General features: G+C 38.6%; 1 non-coding gene across 1 annotated transcript; it reads right to left on the minus strand.

Moving 5' to 3' along the window:
- Positions 1–11946: 11946 nt before the first annotated feature.
- Positions 11947–12079, minus strand: LOC126012592 (small nucleolar RNA SNORA51). The gene has a single exon (XR_007497045.1). It is a non-coding gene; the product is annotated as a small nucleolar RNA SNORA51 (small nucleolar RNA).
- Positions 12080–12859: the final 780 nt, after the last annotated feature.

Here is a 12859-nt window from a genome sequence, read left to right on the forward strand (position 1 = left end):
ATAGTTTAATGACACAGCTTCTAGAATTAGAAAATGATCAACAAAAAGAACCAAAAATAGAGAGACAAAGTAAATAACAAAGCTAGGAACAGAAATCAATGAAGTGGAAACCCCAAATACAATCCAAAAGATCAACAAAAGCAGAAGTTGGTTCTTTAAAAAAATAAACAAGATTGAAAGACCATTGGCAAAACTAACAAAGAAAGAGAGAGAAACTTGATAACCTGTATTAGAAATGAAAAGGGGGAGATCACTATAGATACTGCAGAGATTCAGAGGGTATTCAGAGACTACTGTGAGAAACTCTATGCCACCAAATATGAGAACCTGAAAGAAATGGATAAATTCTTGAACGCATATAAACTTCCATGGTTGAATAAAGAGGATGTAGCATATCTAAACACCCTTATCTGAAATTAAACCCTAATCAAAAGTTTGCCCAAAAACAAAAGCCCAGGCCCAATGGATTCACAATGAATTCTTTCAAACCTTTCAAGAGGAACTACTACCAATACTGGCCAGGCTCTTTCATGAAATTGAAAAAACAAGAACACTTCCAAATAGCTTTTATGAAGCCAACATCACGTTAATACCAAAACCAGATAGAGATGCTACCAAAAAAGAAAATTACAGACCATTATCGCTGATAACACAGATGCAAAGATCCTCAACAAAATTCTGGCAAACAGGATCTAATGCCTCATCAAGAAGATCATTCACTATGACCAAGTAGGTTTCATCCCAGGAATGCAAGGATGGTTTAACATCCATAAATTCAGGGGTGGTGAACAAGTTCGAACAAAGAGCCAAAATTTTAAACTGTGAGAGTCAGAGAACTACACCATGCAGTGACCTGCCAAAACAGTCAAACACTCACACAAAAGCATCTAATTTTAACAATAATGTATTAAACACATAATATAACGTGCTCAGTCAGGTGTTTTTTGTTACCTTGTTGGAGTGATGGGATGACAATCTCAGTGGGATTTCTGACATCTTTTGTTTTCAGTAATCTTCTGCAAATCAGGTTTGTATTCAGTTGTAGCCACTCAGAGCAGTTCCTTTAGATGAGTGTCAGTCAGAATGGACCAGTGCTTTGATTTCACATGTTTCAAAGTAGAAAACAGATTCTCAGAGACATATGTTGATGAGAACATAGACAGCAGCTTGAGAGCGGCTCTTTTTACACACAGGTATTTTTCAGTTGGCACAGCTCTCCAAAAACGTAGCATGGCATTCCTTTAAAAGAGATTTCAGTCTATCGTCCTCGCATAGCTCAATCATTTCTAGTTCACTCGCTGCCTCATCAGTAACAAGTGGGGTTTTCAGGTAGTCAGTGTCAGCATTAAACAGGTCGATTCGAAAAGTGATCTGTGGTCTTTTTTGGTCCAAGTCCTCAAACCACAAAGTAAACTTTTCTTGCAGTTGTGTAAGTTGTTTCACGTATCCAGCTATATATGTTTTAACACTGGTCTTCTGCAGGGTGCTGCACAAAGAAGAAAAATGGGATAGATTGTTGTTTTGAATGTGTTCTTTAAAAAGCTTCAACTTGTTTACAAAGGAGAACATACTTTGTATCAGCTCAGGAAGAGTTTTTAATTTCCCTTGTAGGTCCACGCTTAGTTTATCCAAGTGTGAAAGCTTGTCCACTAAAAATGCCAAATTCATAAGCCACTTGTGGTCTTTGTTATTCTCTGCCATAAACAATTTTACTGTTTCCAAAAGCTCAAAAAAGCACAAAACTACTTTGCCTCTTGAGAGCCATCTCATTGTGCTGTGCAGTGGCAGGTCTGCATCAAGTTCTGCAATGAGGTTCTTGAAGTGCCGATGATTAAGGGCATGCGTACGGATGTAGTTCACAATCTCCATCACAGGCTTCATAACGTGCTCTAAATTCAGTGTTTTGGACACCAGTTGCTCACGATGGATGATGCAGTGGAAGTTCCAAAATTCAGGAAAGGCGTCATCACCTTTACAAAGACCCACAAGTCCATTTACTGAGCCAATCATCGACGGTGCTCCATCTGTGACTATTGTGGTGAGTTTTTCAAAAGACATATTCGCTTTTTTAAAAATGGCAGTCATTGCCTCTTTTATGTCAGTGCCGTGAGTTCTGTCTTTTAATGCAACAATGTTGAGAAGCTCTTCTTTAATCACGCAGTCCTCAGAAACCATTGTGCAAATATTGCCAACTGTGGCTTGTCTTGTATATTGCATGACTCGTCTAATGCAACACTAAAATAAGCACATAAATTCAACTCTGCATGTAGATCTGACTCAATCACATTATTTATGTTTGCTATTCTGGTATCAACTGTGTGCCGTGGCAACTGGAGATCATTGAATGAATCTTTTAGGTTTTTATTGTCTGGAGCCAAGATTTCAATTACATCCGCAAAACACTGTTTTAACCCCCCCCCCATTATATGATTTTATAGGATTCAAGGATCACAGTGTCTTCATGCTTGGTTAATTGCTGAAACATTTGAGACTGGCTTTTTACCTGGATTTTAAGGTGCTCAAGTTTTGCTTGCATAGTTCAGTACCTTTGGGTAATTCCTTGTCAATATTGGCATGGAGAGTGCTAAAATGACGCTGAAGATTTGAAGCCTTGAAATGTGATATCATAGTATTGCATATTAAACACAGCACTTTCCCATTCCATTCAATAAAGAAGAAAGCATCTTCCCATTCTTCCAAAAATGTCATGTGTTTGTCTTCATATTTTCATTTAGCTTTGCATTTTGCCATTTTGAGTGAGGGTAAAAATCCTGCAGTGATGGAGAGGGTGTGCTGCATTCTCCACACTAAGAACTAAACAGCAAGATGTGGCACAACATGTGACACATGGGTCCACTCGCTCAGTGGCCCATGCAGTTGTTTCCAAGGGATGCAAGACGAGATGATGCAGCCTGGGGGCAGGACTATGCACTCGGAGATCTCTCCTCAGAGGTCCCTCCTCAGAAGCAGCATAACAAAATCCAAACATGGCAAAGAGCCACAGTATACAAAATAATGATAAGAGGCAAAGAGCCACATTCGTTTTGGCCAGGAGGTGCATGTGGATCAAGAGCTGCATGTTCACCACCCCTGCATAAATCTATCAACATAATACACAACATCAACAAGAAAAATAAAATCACATGGTCATATCAATAGATGCAGAGAAAGCATTTGATAAGGTCTAACACCCATTCTTGATCAACACTCTCAGCAAGATGGAATGAAAGGAACTTTCTCAATATATTTAAGGCCATATACCACAAGCCAATGGCAAATATTATCCTCAATGGAGAAAATCTAAAAGCCTTTCCTCTAAATTCCGGTACAAGACAAGGCTGTCCTCTCTTACCACTCCTGTTCTACGTAGTACTGGATGTACTTGCTATAGCAATTAGGCAAGAAAAATATATCAAGGGAATCCATTTAGGAAAGGAAGAAGTCAATCTCTCACTGTTGGCAGATGACATGATACTCTACATAGAAAAACGTAAAGACTCTCCCAAAAAACTTCTAGAAACAATAGATTCATATAAAATGTGGCAGGCAACAAAACTAATGCACAAAAATTAATGGCCTTATTATACACCAATAATGATAGGGAAGAATAGACATTAAGATAACAACCAAAAACAATTAAAACCGCATGGTATTAGAATAAAGACAGACCATCAGATCAGTGGAATAGGCTTGAGTACACAGAGAAAGTGTGGAAGCAGAGATAAACAGATGGGACTATATTATGCTGAGAAGCTTCTGCACCTCAAAAGAGATAGTGCCCAGAATACAAAAGCCACCCACTGGGTGGAAGAAATTATTCACCCAACACCCATCTGGTAAAGGACTAGTATTCAAAATATACAAGGCATAGAACTTTACAATAAAAACATTTGATCCCATCAAAAAATGAGAAGAAATGAAAAGACACCTTGACAAGAAGAAATACAAAAGGCCAAGACACATGAAAAAATGATCCACATCACTAATCATCAGGGAGATGCAAATCAAAACAACTATGTGTTACCACCTCATGCCACAGAGATTGGCGCCCTTCACAAAGAATGACAATAATCACTGTTGGGTTTGATGTGTAGAGAAAGGAACTTCTTATTAACTGCTGGTGGGAATGCCATCTAGTCCAAACTTTATGGAAAGCAATATAGAGATTCCTCCAAAAACTGAAAATTGAGCTCCCATTCGACCCATGTATTCCACTCCTAGGGATATACCCTAGGAACACAAGAATACAATACAAAAATCCCTTCCTCACACCTATATTTATTGCAGCACTATTTACCATAGAAAGATTCTGAAAACAATCAATATGCCCTTCAACAGATGAATGGCTAAAGAAACTGTGGTACATATAAACAATGGAATATTATGCAGCCATCAGAAGAGATGAAGTCATAAAATTTTCCAATATATGCATGTACATGGAATCTATTATGCTGAGTGAATTAAGTCAGAAAGAGAGAAAGAAAATGCAGAATGGTCTCACTCATCTATGGGTTTTAAGAAAAATGAAAGACATTCTTGCAATAATTTTCAGAGACAAAAGATATGAGGGCTGGAAGAGCTCATGACATGAAGCTCACCACAAAGAATAATGAGTGCTGTTAGAGAAATAAGTACAACGAGAACTATCCTAACAATGTAAATTAATGAGTGAAGTAGAAAGCCTGTCTTGAGTACAGGTGTGACTAGGGTGGTTATGATGGAGATTTGGGACATTGTGGTGGTAATGTTGCACTGGTGAAGGGGGGTGTTCTTTACATGACTGAAATCATAAAACTACATATTTGTAATCACGGTGAGACTATTCTGTGTATATTTCTGTCCTTTTGACTTATTTCACTCATCATAATAGATATCATGTACATCTCTATATAGGAAAATTTTATGACTTCATGTCTCCTGATTAGCTGGATTATATCGGAGCTCAATTTCCAGTTTTTGGAGGAATCTCCATATTGATATCCATAAAGGTTGGACTAGACGGCATTCCCACCAGCAGTGAATAAGAGTTCCTTTCTCTCCACATCCTCACAGCAATGTGCACCAATCTCTGTGGCTTGAGACAGTACCTCAAATTGTTTTGAATTGCATCACCCTAATGATTAGTGTTGTGGAGTATTTTTTTCATGTGCCTTTTGGCCATTTGTATTTCTTCTTTGGCAAAGTGTCTGTTCATTTATCCTCCTCAATTTTTTGATGAGATTATATTTTTTCTTGTAAAGGTCTGTTAGTGCCTTGTATATTTTAAATATTTGCCCCTTATTTGATGGATATTGGGTGAATAGTTTCTCCCACTCAGTGGTAGCTCATGTATCCTGAGCACTGTTTCCTTTGAGGTGCAGAAGCTTCTCAGCTAAATATAGTCCTATCTGTTTATATATGCATCCACTTCTTTGGAACATGCAGTTTCCTCCTTGAAGATGGCTTTAGTCTAAGTGTCATGGAGTGTTTTATCTCTGTGTTGTTCTATATACGAAATGGTTTCAGGTCTGATATCAAGGTCTTTAATACATTTGGATTTTACCTACATACATGGTGTTAGTTGTGCTCTGAGTTTGCTTTTTTGCAAGTGGCTAAGCAGTTATGGCAAAACCGCTTATTGAAGAGGCTTTCCATGATCCATTTAGAATTTCTTGCATTTTTTTTATCAATATCTAGGTGATTGTATATCTGAGGAACATTCTTTAAGTAATCAAGCCTATTCCACTGATCTGAGGGTCTGTCTTTATTTCAATACCATGCGGTTTTGATAACTATTGCTTTGTAATACATATTTATATTTGGGGAAAATAAGGCCTCCCATATTCCTTTCCCATGGATTGCTTTAGCTATTTGAGTGCTGTTATTGTTCCAAATGAATTTCAGTAGTGTTTGATCCACTTCTTTGAAGAATGTCATGGCTATCTTTAGAGGGATTAAATTAAATCTTTATAATGCTTTGGGGAGTATTACCATTTTCATGATCTTAATCCTGCTAATCCATGAGCAGGGTATGTGTTTCCATTTCCGGGTGTCCTCTCTTATTTCTTGGAGCTGAGTTTTATAGTTTTCTTTGTATAGTTCCTTCACGTCTTTAGTCAAGTTGACTCCAAGATATTTGAGTTTGTGTGACATTAATGTGAATGGGGTTGTCTTCTTAATTTCCATTTCTTCCCTATCATTATTGGTGTATAAAAAGGCATTGATTTTTGTGTGCTAATTTTGTAACCTGTCACATTGCTATGTGAATCTATTGTTTCTAGAAGCCTTTTGGGAGAGTCTTTAAGTTTTTCTAAGCGGAGTATCATGTCATCTGAAAACAGTGAGAGCTTGACTTCTTCCTTTCCTATCTGGATTCCCTTGATACCTTGCCTAATCATTATAGCAAGTACTTCCAGTGCTATGTTGAATAGGAGTAGTGAGAGAGGACTGCCTTGTCTTGTACCAGAATTTAGAGGAAAGGGTTTTAGTTTTTCTCCATTGAGGATAATATTTGCTATTGGCTTGTGGTAGATGGCCTTAAATATATTAAGAAAGGTCCTTTTCATTCTCATCTTGCTGAGAGTTTTTTTTTATCAATAATGTCTGTTGGCTCGAAGCCCTATATATCAAAAAAGTCTTTGAGGATAGTATGGCAATGGCAAGAATTTAGCATCAAATTTACATAAATGGGAGTACATCAAACTAAAATTTTCTGCAAGGCAAATGAAACCCTACTTAATCCTAGAAGACAGTTAACGGAATAGGAAAAAAATCGCACTCAACACATCAGATAAAGGGCTGATATCTAGTCTATACAAAGCAGTAAGAGGTGAGCTCCAAGAAATCTAATAATGCTATAGAAAAATGGGAAGAAGAAATGAATAGACACTTCTCTGATGAAGAATTAAAGATTATCAACAGGCACATGAAAACATGTTCATCTTCACTCATCATTAGGGAAATACAAATCAAGACAACAATGAGGTACCATCTTACACCAGTGAGGATGGCTCACATCAAAAATAACGGGAACAATCTCTGTTGGTGGGGATGTGGTAAGAAAGGAACTCTCATCCATTGCTGGTGGGAATGCAGCCTGGTCCAACCCCTATGGAAAACAGTCTGGAGAGTGCTCAGTAAACTCAGAATTGAGCTGCCATATGACCCAGCAATTGCTCTCCTGGGTATCTATCCCCAAGTTAGAAGGACATTCATCTCAAAGTATGTGTGCACTCCATTATTTATTACAGTACTCAGTACAATAGCCAAGATTTGGAACCAGCCATGATGCCCAAAAACAGATGAGTGGATCATGAAGATGTGGTGTTAATACACAATGGAATACTACATAGCAGCTAGAAATGATACAATAGTAGATTTTGCAGCAATGTGGATGGATCTACAAAATATTATGTTAAATGAAGTAAGCCAGAATATGAAGAATAAACAGAATAATAGCAGTTTTCTGAGGTACCTAGAATATGCACTATCTATCTATATCTATCTATCAATCTATCAATCTATCAATCTATCTATCTATCTATCTATCTATCTATCTATCTACACACACACAAATACAACAGTCTAACAGGGTATAGACTCCAAACAAGTGAACAGGTATGTAATCAGCCTTTTACTGCAAAGGCCTATAATAATGTCTTAGGCATCTTATACAGGGTTACAGGTGAAGAATATGATTGGAAGCCAGAGACTCCATAGGAAGCTTTTAATAACAATGCTTTTAATGTCTTAATATTACTAGGTTTAAAATAACCTTTCAACTTCTCTGTCCACAGGGATTCTTGGATACTAAGGGTGAATACCCTAATTTGACACCTTGCTGCTCAGTCACACTAGTTAACATGTTCAGTTTGCATTATGAATATGTCTAGTTAAAATATTTCAATATACCCCTTTTCTCTGTTTTATAGCCTTTATTAGAACCTAAAGCATGTGACCATCCAGACCACTGAAACAATCAACTGCAAACTATAGACTTGTATTACAGGACCTACTATTCATCAGACACATTTGGGCTAACTAACATTTCCTTTCTCTCTCCTTTCTTCTCTCTTCTCACTACTTTATTTCTCCACCTTTTTTCTTCTACCTCTTCTTCCTCATCATCAACTTGATTTATTAATTTTAACCTTATTTTTAATATATTTACCTATTTTTTGTTCTCTTACTTTTGCTCTTCCTTCCTCTTTCTTAAGCTATACCTAAGCTAATTATTTATCTTTATTCAACCAGGCCTTAATAGCTCAGACCCATTCTATTAGGGTCAGACCTTTAACAAAAGTATAAGAACAGATCACTATTATGCGGGGTCCTGCAAGCCCCCCGGAGGGGCCCGGCCAGCGGGGATCAGTCGAGAGGCTCACGGACGGCCGCACCTTTATTTTGCGAGGCTCAGATCACACCACACCTGTAAGAAATCTGGGAGAGATTAATAATAAATGGCCCAAGACATAAACTCTGTTCAAAGGCGCTTTAATGGAGTCCAACACCTTCTTATATAGGGAAGGCGAAGGAGGCAGGCAAAAAGGCAGTGTCAATCATACTTTTGGCGTGAAAGCCACTACATTGCTCCATATAAGGTAAAATTACAGCTCAGGTTAAATGAAACAAAGAAAGTAAATCATTTTCCAAATAAGGCAAATGGGCAGTGGGATAGGGGGCAGGACAACCTGCAAGTCATGATGAACGTGCAGTTTCTATGGGAACATCTTGTGACCTTCTAGCTACATTCCTAAACTCTTATCAATAGGAGGTGGGGGTAAATGTCCTTACAGAAATGATCTTGAACAGACAATGTAACATATATAACAAGAAATGCCTTGTTAACTCAGGAATGCAGTTAAGGGAGTAAGACCTCATTTCTGGGAATGGTACCGGGCTGTGTTGCTCTCCTCCGGGCTACAGAGTTAATTATCTCCTGCAGCTGCACATTCCTTCCTGTTAACTCAAGGACTCACAGCAAGACTGCACGTAGGCAGCCTGTAGGTGAAAAGCTGGAAAATGGCAGAGAACAGCAAAATGGCTACTGTCAAGTCACAGTATCCAACACTATTATATGTTTTTATGTGGTCATGAGTACATAGAGAGAGGACTCCTCTATGAGAGCCAAACCTAAATTGTAAACAATCCATTCCTATAATGCATATAGCATCTACTATATACTTTCCCTCCTTCCCACCTTGAGAAATACTACTATCCCTTCACTCCACATTTCCAATCCAATATACCATCTTATTAATGGTCTTTACCCTCAGTTCTTAACCCATTAGGTATCAAGACTGATCTCCTGCCCCAATAAGCCATCACCCAGCTCCCAAGTGAATGGACACCCACTCAAGCCCCACATCTTGTCCCCTGACAAGAATCTACACCAACACCCCTGTTGACTCATGCTCTGTGGCCCTACTTCTCATTCCCCCAAATGTAGACTCTTATTTGATACCAAACTCAGTTCCAGAAGGTTACCTAGTGCAAGAACTCTACCCGAGCCCGTTCTGCCACAAATCTTTTCTCAATCTCAACAAGACCAGGGTGTGTGTGATGAAAATGTACTCTAAATCCCATCCTCCACAAGAAAATCTCAAAAGACAACGGGGAAGCCTATATTTCCTTTATAAGTTTAAAAACTATATAATACTACCTCTTAACCTGTTTATCTCCAAATGTAAGGTAGTTTCCTGCATCAATTTTTCCCTTACCTAACCCTAACCCTAACCCTATTTTAATTTATTTTTTCCTTTATATATCTTGCCTTGTTTCTGTTTCTTCTTCTTCCTTAACTCCACCTGTTTTGGTTCTGCTTGATACAAAAACCTAGAAGAAAAAGTCTTGCCAAGGATAATAGCTCAAGTCAAAACCAAGGCACAGAGATGATGAAGCCTGACACTCTCACCCCCAAGTGCACAAGCAATATAATATACCACCACTTCTTCTTGCAAAGGCTTGCCAAAAATGGAGAAATTTTACATATAGAAACAAGCTCTTATCTGTTGCATCAAAGCCCTTTGAATGGGCTTGGATGGAGGTGGATGGTGATGGAGGCCTTTCTCCTCCAGCTCAGGACCACATGGCTCCAACTTCTCCAACTGGCAGGTATCTTTGTTCAGGAAAGCGGCATGTAGAAAACTCATCCACAGACAGGCTTTATGAAATATCAGCTTTATTCATGCCCTATCCACCACATGTGTAGTATATCATAACCATTTATGCTGGATCCTTTATTCAGCCCTGCATTCTAAATTGTCCCTCAGCCATCTCCTTCTCTGGCTTCCTCCTCCTTTCTCCATTCAGGCAAAATCCTCCCTTGTTCTCTCAGGCAAAACCTTTTATAACCTTCCAAGACCCCTCCCAGAAATGGGAGGATCTATTAGCAGGTAAGATTACACCGGAGGAAATGGGGGTGTGTGGTTACATTATCTACTATGGATAGGAACTCATATACTTTACAATACAGGGGCACCTCCCACCTTGAACATATGTCATGTGGTTCCAATATAGACTCCATGAAATTAGACAGTGACCGTCCAACCCTGAACCCTAGATCTCAGACATAGAACCGACAGAGTTTTCCACAACAGCTCCAGGAACCAAACTCCTTCTGGGATATTCTCAATACTGTCCTGACACCAACATGAGCTGGTTTTCATGACATCCTCATAATGAGGAAATGACAACAACTTGGTCTAAGCTTTGATTGGTACAAACGACAACTTCAGTATCTACAGAAGATTGACTGTGATAACCATGACTAATCAGAACTTATCCTAAAATAAAAAAAAAAAACAATAAAACAAACAAACAAAAAAACCTAGTCTAGACCATGGTCTATGATCTGTACAACAACTGAGAAACTGAGATCTCTAACTCCAGAGGTCTGCTGAGACATCTGCAACCAAGCAGATCCTCTGGAAACATAGGAAAGACTATATTCTATGCTTCATCCTAGGATCGGGGCAAAATCCAAGACCACAAACTACAGAAGACTAATTAAAACAACAATGGTAAAACAGAAATCTTAGAACCATAAAAAAAGACTCCATCCTAGCCTCCATCCTTTGACCTTTGATTTTTTGATCTCTAGCAGAAGAGGCAGGATTTCATCATCCATGATGGAGCAGAAAGTTTCCAGACACCATCAAAGGACCAAGGGGAGAGTAAAAAGACATGTATGGAGCCTGAAGTTATTTCCATGACAGAATAATTTAGGGGCGAAAAACCCGTTATCTCTTAGGCCAAGGAAATAACCTGCTGCGGACGAGTTTGCATCCTTAAGTAAAACCATCAAAAGGTCTGAGAACCTTTACAGACAGAAAGTGGGAAACACGAAGTGGACGAATATAAAATATGAAATAATGATACCACACGCAGTATGTGTGGGGTCAAGACCTTTCTGGCACAAGTGCGACAAATTTAATCTTCAGGCAGGGGAGTATATAAAGGGAAAAAGAGGCAGTCATAACATGAAAGGAATGTAATGCACTTTGTTTGATTTTAGAACAAATACACATAGCTTTAGGTTGTTTGTAACCTTACAATAGAAAACCTTTCAGTTACACACTTGGTCCAGGAGACTGGGACCCCCCCCCCCATGCCAGGCGGGTCTTCATGGCCGGAACTGGCAACTCAGGCCCTGGGGGGCAGGCGGAGGAGGGAAACCCCTCCCATTCAATTTTCAAACTGGAGAGGGAGCTTGCAGTTGGACCCAGCAGAGCACACATGCCAGGAAAGCTGTCCCTCTGTTTTTCTGGTATATTAGGGTCGCTGGTCAGACAGTGGGCCACAGATCTCCTGGGCTGAACACTTGGTTCAGGAGACTGGGGACCCCCCATGCCAGGTGGGTCTTCATTGCTGGCCCTGGCAACTTGGGCCCTGGGGGCAGGTGGAGGAGGGTAACCCTTCCCTTATGTATATTTTACCCCCCGTTTTTTTGCTAGTAATACTATGTTTTTTTGTCCCCCAATTCACAATACATACCCGGCAAGGGGCCTGTGTTGAGGTGTATATGGGGTGCCTTTACTGTACCTCCTCTTTCTATACAGCCAGTGTAAAGAACACAGCCTGTGGTAAGATTTGGGAGGCCTTATCTTATCTTTTATTTATTTTATTTTATTTTTTTTTCTTCAGGGCAAACTAAAGTTGTTTTTTTTTAAAGTAAGAATTCATTTAAAGGACAAAATTGATTAACATAATGAGGTAAACTAATATAACATAATATAGTAACATAACATAACATATAATATAATTGATATAATAATAATACATATAAGTCAAAGAAAATTTCTGATTGAAAACACAATTTTTTTTCATAATGGCTTACATATCTTTCACTGTAGTATTTTGGGTACATATTCACATTGAATCAGGGGAATACCCATCACCTAATATGTCCTCTTCTCAATCAAAAATCAAATATGCTGAAAATAGGCAGAGTCCTGTCTAGAGGCTTCAAACCTCAGTTTGAGAGAGGATGTGAAAAAAGTAATTAAAATACAACAACAATACACAAAAAAAAAATCGAATTAAATAACCGATAAGCACCACAGCAATAAAGACAGGCACCACACAATAATCTCGGTTCTGAAATCAAATCATACTCAAGTACAAAAAAGAAAGAGAAAAACAAAACAAAATAAAATAAAATAAAATAATATTGGAGACATCAACCGTAATCTCCACACCAAAATAAAGACGTCAAAAAAATAGATCATTTATTCTCCTCTTGCTGCTTTCGTGGTATGTGGAAGACTTCTACTTTATCTTGGATGGTAAAATCAGACCTGTTTCTAAAGATCTTGGTGGCTGTGCAGATCAGGGAATGGAGTTTATGACGTCTTTCTTTGTGGTTCTAGCAGTTATGCTT

The sequence above is a fragment of the Suncus etruscus genome, chromosome 6 (assembly GCF_024139225.1).
Source record: "Suncus etruscus isolate mSunEtr1 chromosome 6, mSunEtr1.pri.cur, whole genome shotgun sequence".
NCBI lineage: Eukaryota > Metazoa > Chordata > Mammalia > Eulipotyphla > Soricidae > Suncus > Suncus etruscus.